A 14,880-nucleotide genomic window follows, 5' to 3' on the forward strand; every position below is an offset into this window, starting at 1 on the left:
GCAAGAAAAGAATACAAAAACCACACAGTCACACAAAAGCAATAATGGTAATAGGAACTGCTGCTGCTAAGTCGCTTCAGTCATGTCCGACTCTGTGAGACCCCAGAGACGGCAGCCCACCAGACTTCCCCGCCCCTGGGATTCTCCAGGCAAGAACTACATAGTAATAATTATGTATTAGGAACTACATAGTAATAATTAATTGTGCCAAATATAACAGACGTATTTTAGGATGCCAATCTAAACCACACCCCTTCTTTGAAATTGTCTGCATCTACCTTCTCTGTTGAAAGAAGGAAATTAACTGATGACTCTTGTCCCATATGACTGCCACAAAGGCAGAATTACATCAGCTAGCTGGGTCAGGGTTCCTCACCTATTTAAATGAGAACTGACATACTGGCTGGCTGGGCAGATCAGATTCTTGGAGCTGGGAATGTAAACTTGGGACATAGAGCCTCTGAGCTGAATCTTGATGGGTATAGGACTTCAAAGGTCTTGTAAATATAGGATTGACATGAACACAAGAGCAGGCCAAACAATGATGTCTAAATGAACCCAAAAGTCTGGGCTACAGGGAACCAGGAAACAAAGTAGAGTGCAATAGGAACCATTACCAATGGAATTCATAGACTCTGGCCTTGTACTTTCATCAAGTGCTAATCCTTTGTGGCCCATTTCCTTTTCTTTTCTGGATGTCCATGAAATACCTGCTTTATCCATTTTTTTTTTAAGGATAATAATAAGGGCACTGGCTTTCATTCACCTATTTATCCATTTATATATATTTTTTTGTTGCTCCAGGGCTTAGCTGTGGCATTAGGGATCTTTGATCTTCACTGCAGCATTCAGGATCTTTAGTTGTGGCGTTTGAACTCTTAGTTGCATGATATGGGATCTAGTTTCCTGACCAGGGATCAAATCCGTGCCCTCTGCATTGGGAGTGCAGTCTTGGGAGTGCACTGGACCACCAGGGAAGTCCCTACTTAATGCTGTTTATAAACACTCTCCTTGGGACTGGATGAAGCACAAGCTAGAATCAAGTTTCCTGGGGAAAATATCAGTAACCTCAGATATGCAGATGACACCACCATTATGGGAAAAAGCAAAGAACTAAAAAGCCTCGTCATGAAAGTGAAAGAGGAGAGTGAAAAAGTTGGCTTAAAACTCAACATTCAGAAAACTAAGATCATGACATCTGGTCCCATCACTTCATGGCAAATAGATGGGGAAACAGTGACAGACTTTATTTTGGGGGGGCACCAAAACCACTGTAGGTGGTGACTTACAGCCGTGAATTAAAAGACACTTGCTCCTTGGAAGAAAAGCAACCTAGACAGCATATTAAAAAGCAGAGACATTACTTTGCCCACAAAGGTCTGTCTAGTCAAAGCTATGGTTTTTCCAGTAGTCATGTATGGATGTGAGAGTTGGACAATAAAGAAAGCTGAGTGCCGAAGAACTGATGCTTTTGAACTGTAGTGTTGAAGAAGACTCTTGAGAGTCCCTTGGACTGCAAGGAGATCCAACCAGTCCATCCGAAAGGAAATCAGTCCTGAATATTCATTGGAAGGACTGATGCTGAAGCTGAAACTCCAATACTTTGGCCACCTGATGCAAAGAAGTGAGATGCGCCACGGCTTCAGTAGCGAGCTTCGCCAGCCCCTCCCCCAGGAGACCGTTGCAGTCGGCCAGCCCCTGCTCCTTGGTGACCGAAAGGCTGTAATCAAGAATGCCGATATGTCGGAGGAGATGCAACAGGACTCGGTGAAATGTGCTACTCAGGCATTGGAAAAGTATAATATAGAGAAGGACATTGCGGCCCATATCAAGAAGGAGTTTGACAAGACGTGCAACCCCACCTGGCACTGCATCGTGGGGAGGAACTTCGGTAGTTCCTCCGAAGGAACATGAAACCAAACACTTCATCTACTTCTACCTGGGCCAAGTGGCCATTCTCCTGTTCAAATCTGGTTAAAAGCATGGACTGTGCCACACACCCAGTGATCCATCCAAAAATAAGGACTGCAGCCTAAATTCTAAATACCAGAGACTGAAGTCTTCAGCCTTGCCTAAGGGACCACCTCCATCTTTGAACCTTTATTGTGTTTTGTACAGGACATTCTCTGTACTAGTTTGTGGTTATAAAGCAATTAGTAAAACAGCTTACATTTGTATTTATTTTCTATTCCATACCTCTCTGCCCCATGTTTTTTCTCTTCAAAATCCATTCCTTTAAAGAAATCTGTTGGAGAAGTGTGCGTTAAAAAAAAAAAAAAATTAAAAGACCCTGATGCTGGGAAAGATTGAAGGTAGGAGGAGAATGGGAGGACAGAGGATGAGATGGTTGAATGGCATCACCAACTCAATGGATATGAGTCTGAGTAAACTCCAGGAGTTGGTGATGGACAGGAAGGCCTGGCATGCTGCAGTCCATGAGGTTGCAAAGAGTCAGACACGACTGAGCGACTGAACTGAACTGACTGCCCTTCTGTTTTATGTGATCAGTCCTAACTTGTCAGAGTCATGGAATATGCATCAGACAAAGAAGTGTGAAGAGCATACAGAAAAAAGAAGCAACAAGTCCATAGCATTCTCAAAGATGGCCAAGCACCTCATAGAGACTGAAGAGCGGCTCCATGATTATCTCTGTAGGCTCCTAAACTGAGGTTCTGCTCAATTAGCCTTTCTTTACTTGAGTTGGCTCCTTTTCCCCCTGTACTGCCTCTTACCTAGAGGTTTCTTCCCATCTCTCCAGCACGGATGTGTGAGTGTACTTTTGTACTCCTGTACTCCTTTATTTCCAGTTGGCTGGGTGACTTTCTCACTGATTTGAGCTGAAGACACAAGGAGTACCAAGTCCAAAGCTAGCAGGCCATACAATTTTAGACAGACACTATACAAATTGTAACTTTACTAAATATTTTTTCATAGCAAACATTAGATTGCTTTTAATTTTAAATACCTGGACAGTTGTAGGGAGAAGTCTAAATTAAGAAAGCCATAATTCCCTAAAATTCTTTCAGTTGTAGAATAAAATCACATTACTTTTCTAAAACTAAAAATTATCAGAGCTTTGGCCATTGGCTTGTTGGTAATCATTCCAATGGGACAATATTTCTTTTTTCTCTTTTTTTGCGCCATGCCACTCGGCTTACATGACCTTAGTTCCCCAACCAGGGATCAAACCTGGGCTCCCTGCAGTGAAAGTGCAGAGTCCTAACCACTGATTGTTGTTGTTGTTGTTTAGTCACTAAGTCACGTTCAACTCTCTTGCAATCCCATGGACTATAATCTACGAAGCTCCTCTGTCTATGGGATTTTCCAAGCAAGAATACTGCAGTGGATTGCCATCTCCTTTTCCAGGGAATCTTCCTGACCCAGGGATTGAACCTGTGTCTCCTGCATTGGCAGGAAGGTTCTTTACCACTGATCCACCAGGAAAGTCCTTCCTACCCACTGGACCACCACGGAATTCCCCTTTTGACATTTTCAAGCTACAAAATCACACCTGGCTTCAGCTTTTCTACACTTTGCTCTTTCAATAAGATGTTTTTCTCTGCATTACTAGCTTCTAACAGATTTTGACTTTTTGTTTTAATTTTTGAGTGAGTTTGTGTAGTAATTGATTATTTGCTAGCTTTAGAACACTTTTCTTGTTTTTGTTTTATTTTTCAATAGTTTTAGATCCTGATCAATATGTTGGCAGGGGTTTATGAATGAATTGTGCCTAAGTGAGCAAAGTAATATTAGTTTGAGAATATCTCACTACATAGAACTTGATGATATGAATGTGATAGGATCCTGCCTGAACCCTAAAAGGAGTCAGTATGGTGAACTGAACACCCAGGGATAATCACACCAGCCTTATAATAAATTATCTACACCTTTCAGCTCAATCAGTTATTATTTCTGCCTTCAATTTTCTCCATCCCACCCATATTTCAAAAATTTCAACAAAATTGGAATAATATGACAGAAAGGGGTGAAGGTGAGTGTTTATTCTGGACTACCATCTAGTCTTCTGGGTTCACAACATTTCTTTTCACTTTGTAATTCACATTCTGGTTTTTTTCTATATGAGAATCTGAGTCTGCTAAGAAGGTATATACATATCTCATTCACTGATCAGGTGAAAAAGGATAGTTCTGAGAGATGAAAGAAACATCTTTTGTATTTCATCTATTCTAAAGTGCCATCAACTCTAAGATTACCGTTATATTACAGAACAAAGGAAAGAACAAAACTGTCAATGAAATCATGGACTCACACTGAGCTAATTGTAGAAGCATCACCTGGAAAGTTGGATAAGATCCAAGATCACGGACACTACTGCTAGAAATTCTGATTGAGTAGGAGGTGCAGTTTTCTCCTGGTGTTTCTAATGAACAAAATCCCAAGTAGCAGGCAACATCACATGAAGCTAGTGAAATATGCTAGGTTCAAATCCTAGATCTGCTGCTGCTACTAAGTCACTTCAGTCGTGTCCAACTCTGTGCGACCCCATAGACGGCAGCCCACCAGGCTCCCCTGTCCCTGGGATTCTCCAGGCAAGGACACTGGAATGGGTTGCCATTTCCTTCTCCAATGCATGAAAGTGAAAAGTGAAAGTGAAGTCACTCAGTCGTGTCTAACTCTTCTCAACCCCATGGACTGCAGCCTACCAGACTCCATTCCCATGGGATTTTCCAGGCAAGAGTACTGAAGTGGGGTGCCGTTGCCTTCTCCAATCCTAGATCTACCACTTGCTAATTATGTGACCTTGAGCACATTAACCATGCCACACCCTGTCTTTTCTAATCTGATTAATGGAGGTGATAGTAGTGCCTGTCTCATGGGTTTTTGTAAGAATTAAGTAAATTAATACCTAGGGATTCAATTTTTTTTAAATGCGTGTTTATTTTTAAATATAAAATACCTAGGATACTGCCTAGAATAGAGTAACTGCTACATAAGTGTTGAAATGTTTCCAGTCAAATTTGACAATAACAAAAAAATCATTATTATTGGGGGGCTTCCCAGGTGATGCAGAGGTAAAGAATCCTCCTGCTCATGCAGGAGATGGAAGAGATTTGGGTTTAATCCCTGGATAGGGACGATTCCCTGGAAAAGGAAATGGCAACCCACTACAGTATTCTTGCCTGGGAAATCCCATGGACAGAGGAGCCTGGTGGGCTACAGTCCATGGGGTAGCAAAGAGTCGTATGATACAGCCTAGCATAGAATAAGTGCTATGTAAGTGTCTAAGTGTTTCAAGTCAAATTTAATAATAATAACAAAAAGTTATTATTATCCCATTTCACCTAATAAAGACATCTGTATCACTGAGACACTATAAAGCCTAGGGACAATACTGGTGAAAGTATCAAAAGACCATTATTGAACACTTATTACAAACCAAGTGCTTAAAAAATGGTATCTCTCTTTTTGCCTTGTATATTTGAAGAATTCAATACAAACTTATAATAGAATTATGATCTGGTTCCTGTTTCCTAACTAAATCATCAGGAAAGGTATCAATATTACTGAGTCCTTTCAGGAAAACACTAAGTATCTTTTATAATGATAAAGTGAAAGTGGCTCAGTAGTGTCTGACTCTTTGCCACCCCATGGACTATACAGTCCATAGAATTCTCCAGGCACTGGAGTGGGTAGCCTTTCTCTTCTCCAGGGGATCTTCCCAACCCAGGGACTGAACCCAGGTCTCCCGCATTGCATGCAGATTCTTTACCAGCTGAGCCACAAGGCAAGCCCTTAATAAAGCATGTGATAGGAATGCATCACTCCAGTTTTCTTAAATAAGGTCACTCCCCCTACAGGTCACAGAAGAACTGTACAAAAAAGATCTTCATGACCCAGATAACCACAATGATGTGATCACTCACCTAGAGCCAGACATCCTGGAATGTGAAGTCAAGTGGGCCTTAGGGAGCATCACTAGGAACAAAGCTAATGGAGGTGATGGAATTCCAGTGGAGCTATTTTAAATCCTAAAAGATGATGCTGTGAAAGTGCTGCACTCAACATGCCAGCAAATTTGGAAAACTCAGCAGTGGCCACAGGACTGGAAAAGGTCAGTTTACATTCCAATCCCAAAGAAAGACAATGCCAAATAATGTTCAAACTACCGCACAACTGAACTCATCTCACCCGCTAGTAAAGTAATGCTCAAAATTCTCCAAGCCAGGCTTCCGCAGTATGTGAACCGTGAACTTCCGTCTAGTCAAAGCTATGGTTTTTCTAATAGTCATGTATGGATGTGACAGTTGGACAATAAGGAAATCTGAGCGCCGAAGAATTGATGCTTTTGAACGGTGGTGTTAGAGAAGACTCTTGAGAGTCCCTTAGACTGCAAGGAGATCCAACCAGTCCATCCTAAAGGAAATCAGTCCTGAATATTCATTGGAAGGACTGATATACTGAAGCTGAAACTCCAATACTTTGGCCACCTGATGTGAAGAACTGACTCATTTGAAAAGACCCTGATGCTGGGAAAGATTGAAGGTAGGAGGAGAAGGGATGACAGAGGATGAGATGGCTGGATGGCATCACCAACTCGATGGACATGAGTTTGAGTAAACTCCGGGAGTTGGTGATGGACAGGAAGCCTGACATGTGGCAGTCCATGGGGTCGCAAAGAGTCATACACAACTGAGCAACTGAACTGAACTGAACCCCCTTACTGGTTTCAGTGCTGCTGGAGGGCCAGGGACTGTTTTTGGCTTTGGGGTTGGAGTTGTTTTGTTCTCAATTCTGTGTTGTTGTTGTTTTAATTCTGTATTGTTTTATTTTCATTTTACCTAGCGTTGTGTCCATTATTTTGCCTACATTAACCTAATAAACGTTAAGCAATATCCCTCGATTCAAGTTTGCTACAGTTGGGTAAAGAAGTCTCCTGTCAATTTGTATTTATCTGTTGTGATTTCTAAGTGCCTTTTGTTTATTCATTCATTCATTTCACAGACTTTATTGAGCTCCTTGCTTGGCCCAGGACCTCTGTGAAGCAGCTGGATTATGCACGGTCTCTGCCCTCACTGGGTTTTGTCAGGGTCTAGGGACACTGTAAACTATATTATTATGTCTATGCATGTGCGCATGCTCAGTCACTTCAGTTCTGTCTGACTCTTTGTGACCCTATGGACTGTAGCCTACCAGGCTCCTCAGTCCATGGGATTTTTCAAACAAGAATACTAGACTGGTTTTCCATGTCCTCCTTCAGGGGATCTTCCTGACCCATGGATTGAACCCATGTCTTCTGCATGTGTCTCCTGCATTGCAAGCAGATTCTTTACCACTGAGCCACCAGGGAAGGCCTCTACTATGTCTATGCCTGATACTAAATACTTAATAAACATTTTTGCTGTAGCACTGAAACTCCCTGGTTTTTTTTTTTTCTCTCCAGATTTGTAAATGCAGAATTTCCTGCTGGTTCCTCTGGCTCAGGCTAACATCCAGATACTAATGAATGGGGTTTAAAAAACTTAAGGATGAGTTACCATCTTAAAGAAATGAGTAACAGAATATAATTTTGTTTCACATTTCAAATTTGTTATAAATACCAGAAATGGAAATGTCACTCAGCTCTATTTTTCTCTGATTCAAGATGTACTCACTGAGGAATAAATGATCTTAAGAATAGGCCAGGACTTGTTTGATTGATATAATGTGGAGGTAAGAACACAGGCTTTATTGTAGCTCAACTATACATCAATTAAAAATCAATCAAGGGTTTCCCTGGTGGCTCAGTGGTAAAGAGAGTGCCAGCCGATGCAGGAGACACGAGTTCGCCCCTTGAACTGGGAAGATCCTACATGCCTAGGAGCAACGAAAGCTGTGCGCCACAGCTATTGAGCCTGTGCTCTGCAATAAGAGAAGCCACAGCAATGAGAGCCCTTGCACTGCCGCAAAGAGTAGCCCCCACTCACCGCAACTAGAGGAAAGACCTTACAGCAACGAAGACCCAGCACAGCCAAAATTAAATAAATTAAAAAAAAAAATCAATCAATCAATCAGAAACACAGGCTTTAGAATCAGACGGACTTGAGCTCAGTTGGTGCCACTGCTGGCTTTAGGCAGGTTACTTCTCTGATCTTCAGTGTTTTCATCTGAATAATAAAAATAAAACCACACCTCTAAAAATATGATTTAAGGATGAAATATAATAATATAAGTGTTTAGGATTTAGAACACGTTAGTCGCTACTATAAACTAGTTAGAACTTTTTGATGTCTTTTTTTCATGATATAAACACACAAACATTTTAAACAGAGAAACAGTGCAGTTATATCCTTCTGCCTCCACCTCTCACCCCTCACTACCTTCTTATCCAAGGACAGAGCATGGTGTTTCAAGGCTAGTCTTCAGGGATTTCCTTGCTGGTCTAGTGGTTAAGACTCCATGCTCCCAGTCCAGGGGTCCCAGGTTTGATCCTTTTCCAGGGGATTAGATTCCACATGATGCAACTAAGATTTCACCACAACTAAAGGTCCTGAGTGCCACAACCAAGACCTGACACAGCCAAATAAATAAATAAAATAAAGAGGATAGTAGAGACACCAAAAACTTCAAACTAGTAAACCTGGAAAAGTGTTTAATAGATATCAAAACATCTTGTGGCAATTATTTAAAGGAATATATTTATCAAGAGCCAGCAGGCACTCACTAAGAACAAATCATGTCAAATGTATTTAATGTTCATTTTTCAATAGTATAACTAATGCCATAAATAACTTATTTTGTTTCAGAGGGAAATTTGACAAAACCCTTACTGGATTATCATGCCAAAATACACATGCTTATCAATGTCCCAAACTGGCCTCTGCAAAACGACAAGTCCCTTGGTATATTCACCATTGTTGAGATTCTGACCTTCAGCCTGGCTCACTCAGAAACTCGATCTCTTCCTGCTTACAAAATCCCTGAGAAACTGATTAAAACCAAATGTCATTTTAACAGTGCTATATTGAAATTACCCACAGAAAAAAAAGCCCATAGTGTAGGGTCAATCTTAGCAGCCTATTCTCTCCCTGTGGGTTTATCACATGAGTAGCTGAATCTTCAAAATGTGTCCATATGAATGTGGAATCAGATATAACAAACAGAGTTTGTTAAGTGATCCAAATATCCAACTTTGAACAGAGATATTCTATCAGGAGGCTTGACAGAAGGCTAGAGAAGTGAGGCTGATATTGGTCTCAAGGATCACTTTTGTTTCTCCACAGCTGATTCCACACCCTTATGATAGACACATCCTCTCTTTAGACATATTAATATTGATATTAAGCATTTCCTGAAACTGAAAGTGTTAGTCACTCAGTTGTGTCCAACACTTTGCAACCCCATGAACTATATAGCCCACCAGGCTCCTCTGTCCATGGAATTCTTCAAGCAAGAATACTGGACTGGGTAGTGATTCTCTTCTCCAGAGGATCTTCCCAATCCAGGAGTTGAAGCCAGGTCTCCTGCATTGAAGGCGGATTCTTTACCTGAGGGATTCTGAGTCACCAGGGAAGCAGGAGGAGAAGGGGGTGACAGAGGATGAGATGGATGGATGGCATCTCCAACTCAATGGACACGAGTTTGAGCAAGCTCCAGGAAACGGTGAAGGACAGGAAAGCCTGGTGTGCTGCAGCCCATGGGGTCACAAAGAGTTAGACATGACTTAGTGACTGAACAAAAACAGCAACAAACACTTCCTATGCTTTGAATACCTCAGCTATTGACTTTTGGTTGAATTATATGAAGTCCCCCTTCCCTCTACTCCTAATTCATGTGTGGAGGACTTTCCTGTAATCCTGACCTAAAGGACCACTTACAAGATTTTCCCATAGGTTGGGTTAATGGCGCTCCAGCCACCTGAAAGAGTCATGTAGAATCAGTCCCCTTCTGCATTACTCTGATAGGTCTGGAGGAACATAGTAAACATTGTCAGACTTGTAGATGTTCGGGATAGCTGATGCAGGGGCTATCAAAGTACAAAATAATTTAAACAGACTAATGTACAAAACCAAACCAACACTGTAAGTATAGAGAATTCAACAGAGGTCCAAAAAACATCAATCACAAGTACAGTTTTAGAGAAATCTGATTTTGCCATAATTTCCATTTGAATACAGCTTCATAAAAATTCACTGTTAATAGAAACATCATTTTACTCTGCATTGATTCAGACTATATCTAAGAATAATTCCTAACTCTGACCACCACAAGAAATTCTAATTCTAATGAGTAATATCATAGAGAGATGACCAGCTAAGGGTTCTGCTCCCAATTCTGGTGTGTGTGTCTATGTGTGTAGGGGGTCTCCCACACCACCCAGCACTTCTCCACCAGTGAGAGTCCTTTGATTCAACTCAATCTGACACTATCCACCTGGAGAGAGCATCACAGCCAACAGGTGAAGGGCTCAGTTCTACATGAGGGCACTTCCTCCCTTCTCCAGAGACCAGTCTTAAGACCAGTTTGTCACCTGTGCTTTGGAAATGGCTAGAAATCAGAGGCTTTCATGACCCCCACCTTGGGTTCTATTAATCTGCTAGAGTGGCTCACAGGATTTAGGAAACCAGTCTCCTTACTAGATTACCAGTTTACCATAAACGATAAAACTCAAGAATAGCCAGATGAAAGATATATACAGTCAGGTATGGGGAAAGGACACAGAGAATCACCATGCTCCTCAACCTCCATTGTTTGTCAAACCAGAAGCTATCAAAGCCGTCTTTTTTGGGGGGTTTAAGGAGGCTTCCCTGGTGGCTCAGACGGTAAAGCATCTGCCTGCAATGCGGGAGACCCAGGTTCAATTCCTGGGTCAGGAAGATCCCCTGGAGAAGGAAATGGTAATCTACTCCAGCACTCTTGCCTGAAAAATCCCATGGACGGAGGAGCCTGATAGGCTACAGTACATGGGGCTGCAAAGAGTCAGACATGACTGAGCGACTTCACTTTCACTTTCGCTTAAGGAGGCTTCATTACATAAACATGATTGAGTCAATCATTAGCCATGAACATTTATTCACACTCCAGCCCCTTTTCCACCCCCTTTACCTCCTACCCACAGGTCAGGGTGGGAAGTGGAGATGAAAGTTCCAACCTTAAAATCACATGGTTCTCCTGGCTACCAACACCCTAAGTCCTAAAGTCACTTTATTAACATAATAAAAGACACTTTTGTCACTCTTATTACTTAAGAAATTCCAAGTTTCAGGAGCTCTGTGCCAAAAACCAGGAATGAAGACCAAATATTTATTTCTTACTGTGCGTTGTGTGTGTGCGCTCAGTTGTGTCTGATTCTTTGCAACCCTAGGGACTGACTGTCCATGGCACCTCTGTCCCTGGAATTTTTCAGACAAGAATACTGCAGTAGGTTGCCGTTTTCTTTTCCAGGGGATCTTCCCAACCCAGGGATCAAACCCCTATCTCCTACATCTCCTGCACACAGGCAAATTGTTTACTGCTTGAACCATTGGTGAAGCCCTAAGTCACAATATCAAACCAGCACTAAAATATTCATTCAGGAAGTATTGAGCATTTATTTTGTTTCAGGTTCTGTCATACTGACAGAGGTTCTGAAAAAAAGAACTGACCAGGGTCCTGCCTCACTGTGCTTATATCCTAGAAGGAAGATAGGAAATAAGCAAATAAAAATATATATTGGGTCTGGAGGAGTTCAATGAATAAAAATAAAGCAAAGCAAAGGAAGAGAGAAGGGGAAGGCTATATGGAATGAAGTGGCCATAGAAGAGCTCTCCAAAGAAGCACATATGCACAGAGGTCTGGTAGATATAAATAAGGAAGCCGTCAGCAATCTGTGAGTCAAATTTGACGAGCTAGCTGCCTGTTTTTGTACAGCTCAAAGAGCTAAGGGTCTTCCCAGGTGGTGCTAGTGGTAAAGAACCATCTGGTTTTTACATTTGTAAATGATTTAAAATTTCTTGGAAAAATATTGCATATGTGAAATTCATAAGCAATTCAAATTTGTGTCCAAAAACAAAGATATATTGGAGCCATGCATTTATGTATTGTCTATGATTGCTTTTGCACTATCACAGCAGAGTTGAGTAGTTGCAACAGAGGTGATATGGACCACAAAGTATAAAATAGTGATTCTTTGACCTTTTACGGAAAATGTCAATCCTTGATCTAAGGGAACAAGCACTGCCAATATGTATGAGAATAATGCTTAGCAGAGAGAATGGCAGAAGCAAAGTCTAGGACCGTTCATTTCAGTTCAGTCACTCAGTCATGTCCAACTCTTTTCGACCCCATGACTGCAGCATGCCAGGTCTCCCTGTCCATCGCCAATTCCCGGAGTTTACTCAAACTCATGCCTATTGAGTCGGTGATGCCACCCAATCATCTCATCCTCTGTCGTCCCCTTCTCCTTCTGCCTTCAATCTTTCCCAGCATCAAGGTCTTTTCAAATGAGTCAGTTCTTTGCATGAGGTGGCCAAAGTTTTGGAGTTTCAGCTTCAACATCAGTCCTTCCAATGAATATTCAGGACTGATTTCCTTTAGAATGGACTAGTTGGATCTCCTTGCAGTCCAAGGGACTCTCAAGAGTCTTCTCCAACATCAAAGTTCAAAAGCATCAATTCTTCAGCGCTCAGCTTTCTTCACAGTCCAACTCTCACATCCATACATGACCACTGGAAAAACCGTAGCTTTGACTAGACAGACCTTTGTTGGCAAAGTAATGTCTCTGCTTTTTAATATACTGTGTAGGTTGGTCATAGGTTTTCTTCCAAGGAGCAAACGTCTTTTAATTTCATGGTTGCAGTCACCATCTGCAGTGATTTTGGAGCCCTCAAAAATAAAGTCTGTCACTGTTTCCCCATCTTTTTGCCATGAAGTGATGAGACCAGAAGCCATAATCTTAGTTTCTGAATGTTGAGTTTTAAGCCAACTTTTTCACTCTCCTCTTTCACTTTCATGAAGAGGCTCTTTACTTCTTTGCTTTCTGCCATAATGGTGGTGTCATCTGTATATCTGAGGTTATTGATATTTCTCCCAGCAATCTTGATTCAAGCTTGTGCTTCATTTAGCCCAGCATTTCTCAGTATGTACTCTGCATATAAGTAAGCAGGGTGACAATATACAGCCTTGACACACTCCTTTCCCTATTTGGAACCAGGCTAGGACTGTAGTTGACTATAATAAAAGAACTGCACAGGAGCCTTCCCTGGCAATCCAGTGGTTAGTTAAGACTTTGCCTTCCAATGCAGGGGGTTCAGGTTGGTTGGATCCCTGGTTGGGGAGCTACAATCCCACATGCCTCAGGGCATCCCCCCAAAAAACATAAAACAGAAGCAATATCGCAACAAATTCAATAAAGAATTTTTTAAAAGAATTGCACACAAGGCTGGAAGGCAGGGAAGGAGAAGGGGACTGGTATAAAATGCTATCAGGAAGGAAACTATGAAGCCAGATTTTCTTGGGGTAAAGATTTTAAATGAGATGGGAAGCTACTTGGGGGTTTGAAAGTGGACTGACATGATCTGAAGCTGGCTAGATAATAGACTGGAGGGCCAGGTTCTTACCATACATCCCAACGGTATTAATGCTAGTTTGTAGCTGCAGTTTAACATTTCCTCCAGTTATGAAAACAGCCAACAAAACACAATGACTGTCACCAACAGAAATCACAAATACTTCCATATCAAATCATAGTTGTAATTATCTTGAAATATCACATTAATAGTTCCACTTAGAAAATTATTACTATACCTTCTAGTAATGTGTGTGTGCGCTCAGTCACTTAGTCATGTCTGACTCTTTGTGACCCAATGGACTATATAGCCCACCAGGCTCCTCAGTCCATGGGACTCTCCAGGCAAGAATACTAGAGTGGGTTGCCATGCCCTCCTGCAGGGGATCTTCCCGACCCAGGGATCCAACCATGTCTCCTGCACCTCCTGCCATACAGGCAGATTCTTTACCACTGAGCCACCAGGGAAGCCCATACCTTCTACTACATCTTATTTAATATGTTGATAAAGAAACATATATAACATATATGTATTATTTAACATAAAATATATACTATACATATATATATACATGTTACTATATCATAATTTTTAGATATTTTAATAATTGTATTTCAAAGTAACTTGCTTCCTATTTAATACAATGTGTTTTATGTATTTAAAAACATTATTCTGGAGTCCATACACTTGATCAGGCTACCAAAGAGTTCGAGGGCCCCAGCAAGGCTAGGAATGGAATTAGAGAGAAGCATTAGAAGGATTAAGTTAGAGAAGGAAACAGTAGGTGGGTCCAAAGTAGTTATTTTAATCTACCTGTCACATAGTAATCACTGAATATATGTTAATTATTATTGTCATTATTAAAATGTTGATATATTTGTGGTCTGTTACCTGTGTGTGATGTATGCTACTTTGTGATCTGCATTTTTCACTAAAAATAGATTTTCAATATCTTGTCTCTGCACATTTTTAATATCATTTTAATGGTCACTTTAATTACAGAGGTGTATTGTTATTTATTCAATTAATCCTCAATTATAGGACTATGCATTATGTTTCTTGTTATAAAAAAATTATAAACACCAACATTAAATCTTTGCACATCCATGATTATTTCCTTAGGATAGATTCTAAAATTGGAACCAAGATGCATTATTCAGCCTACTACGTGCATTCCTCAGTATACTCAGTGTACAATTAAGTTCCTTGAACCCCTGAAGATTCCCACTTCAGCTTCCCTTCTAGCTGGGATTTCATCTTTCCTCCTTGGCTCACAAATACATAAGCAGCTCTGAAGTTTCCACAGACATACACACACAGCCTTTGGTCTTTTCACTTTTATACAGAATTAAAGCAACAGGAGGAGAAGGCAATGGCAACCCACTCCAGTACTCTT

General features: G+C 41.1%; 1 pseudogene; it reads left to right on the forward strand.

Annotated features, from left to right (window-relative positions):
• Positions 1-1,623: 1,623 nt before the first annotated feature.
• LOC102413869 lies at positions 1,624-2,235 on the forward strand (annotated as a pseudogene).
• The last annotated feature ends 12,645 nt before the right edge of the window (positions 2,236-14,880 follow it).

The sequence above is a fragment of the Bubalus bubalis genome, chromosome 11 (genome assembly GCF_019923935.1).
Source record: "Bubalus bubalis isolate 160015118507 breed Murrah chromosome 11, NDDB_SH_1, whole genome shotgun sequence".
NCBI lineage: Eukaryota > Metazoa > Chordata > Mammalia > Artiodactyla > Bovidae > Bubalus > Bubalus bubalis.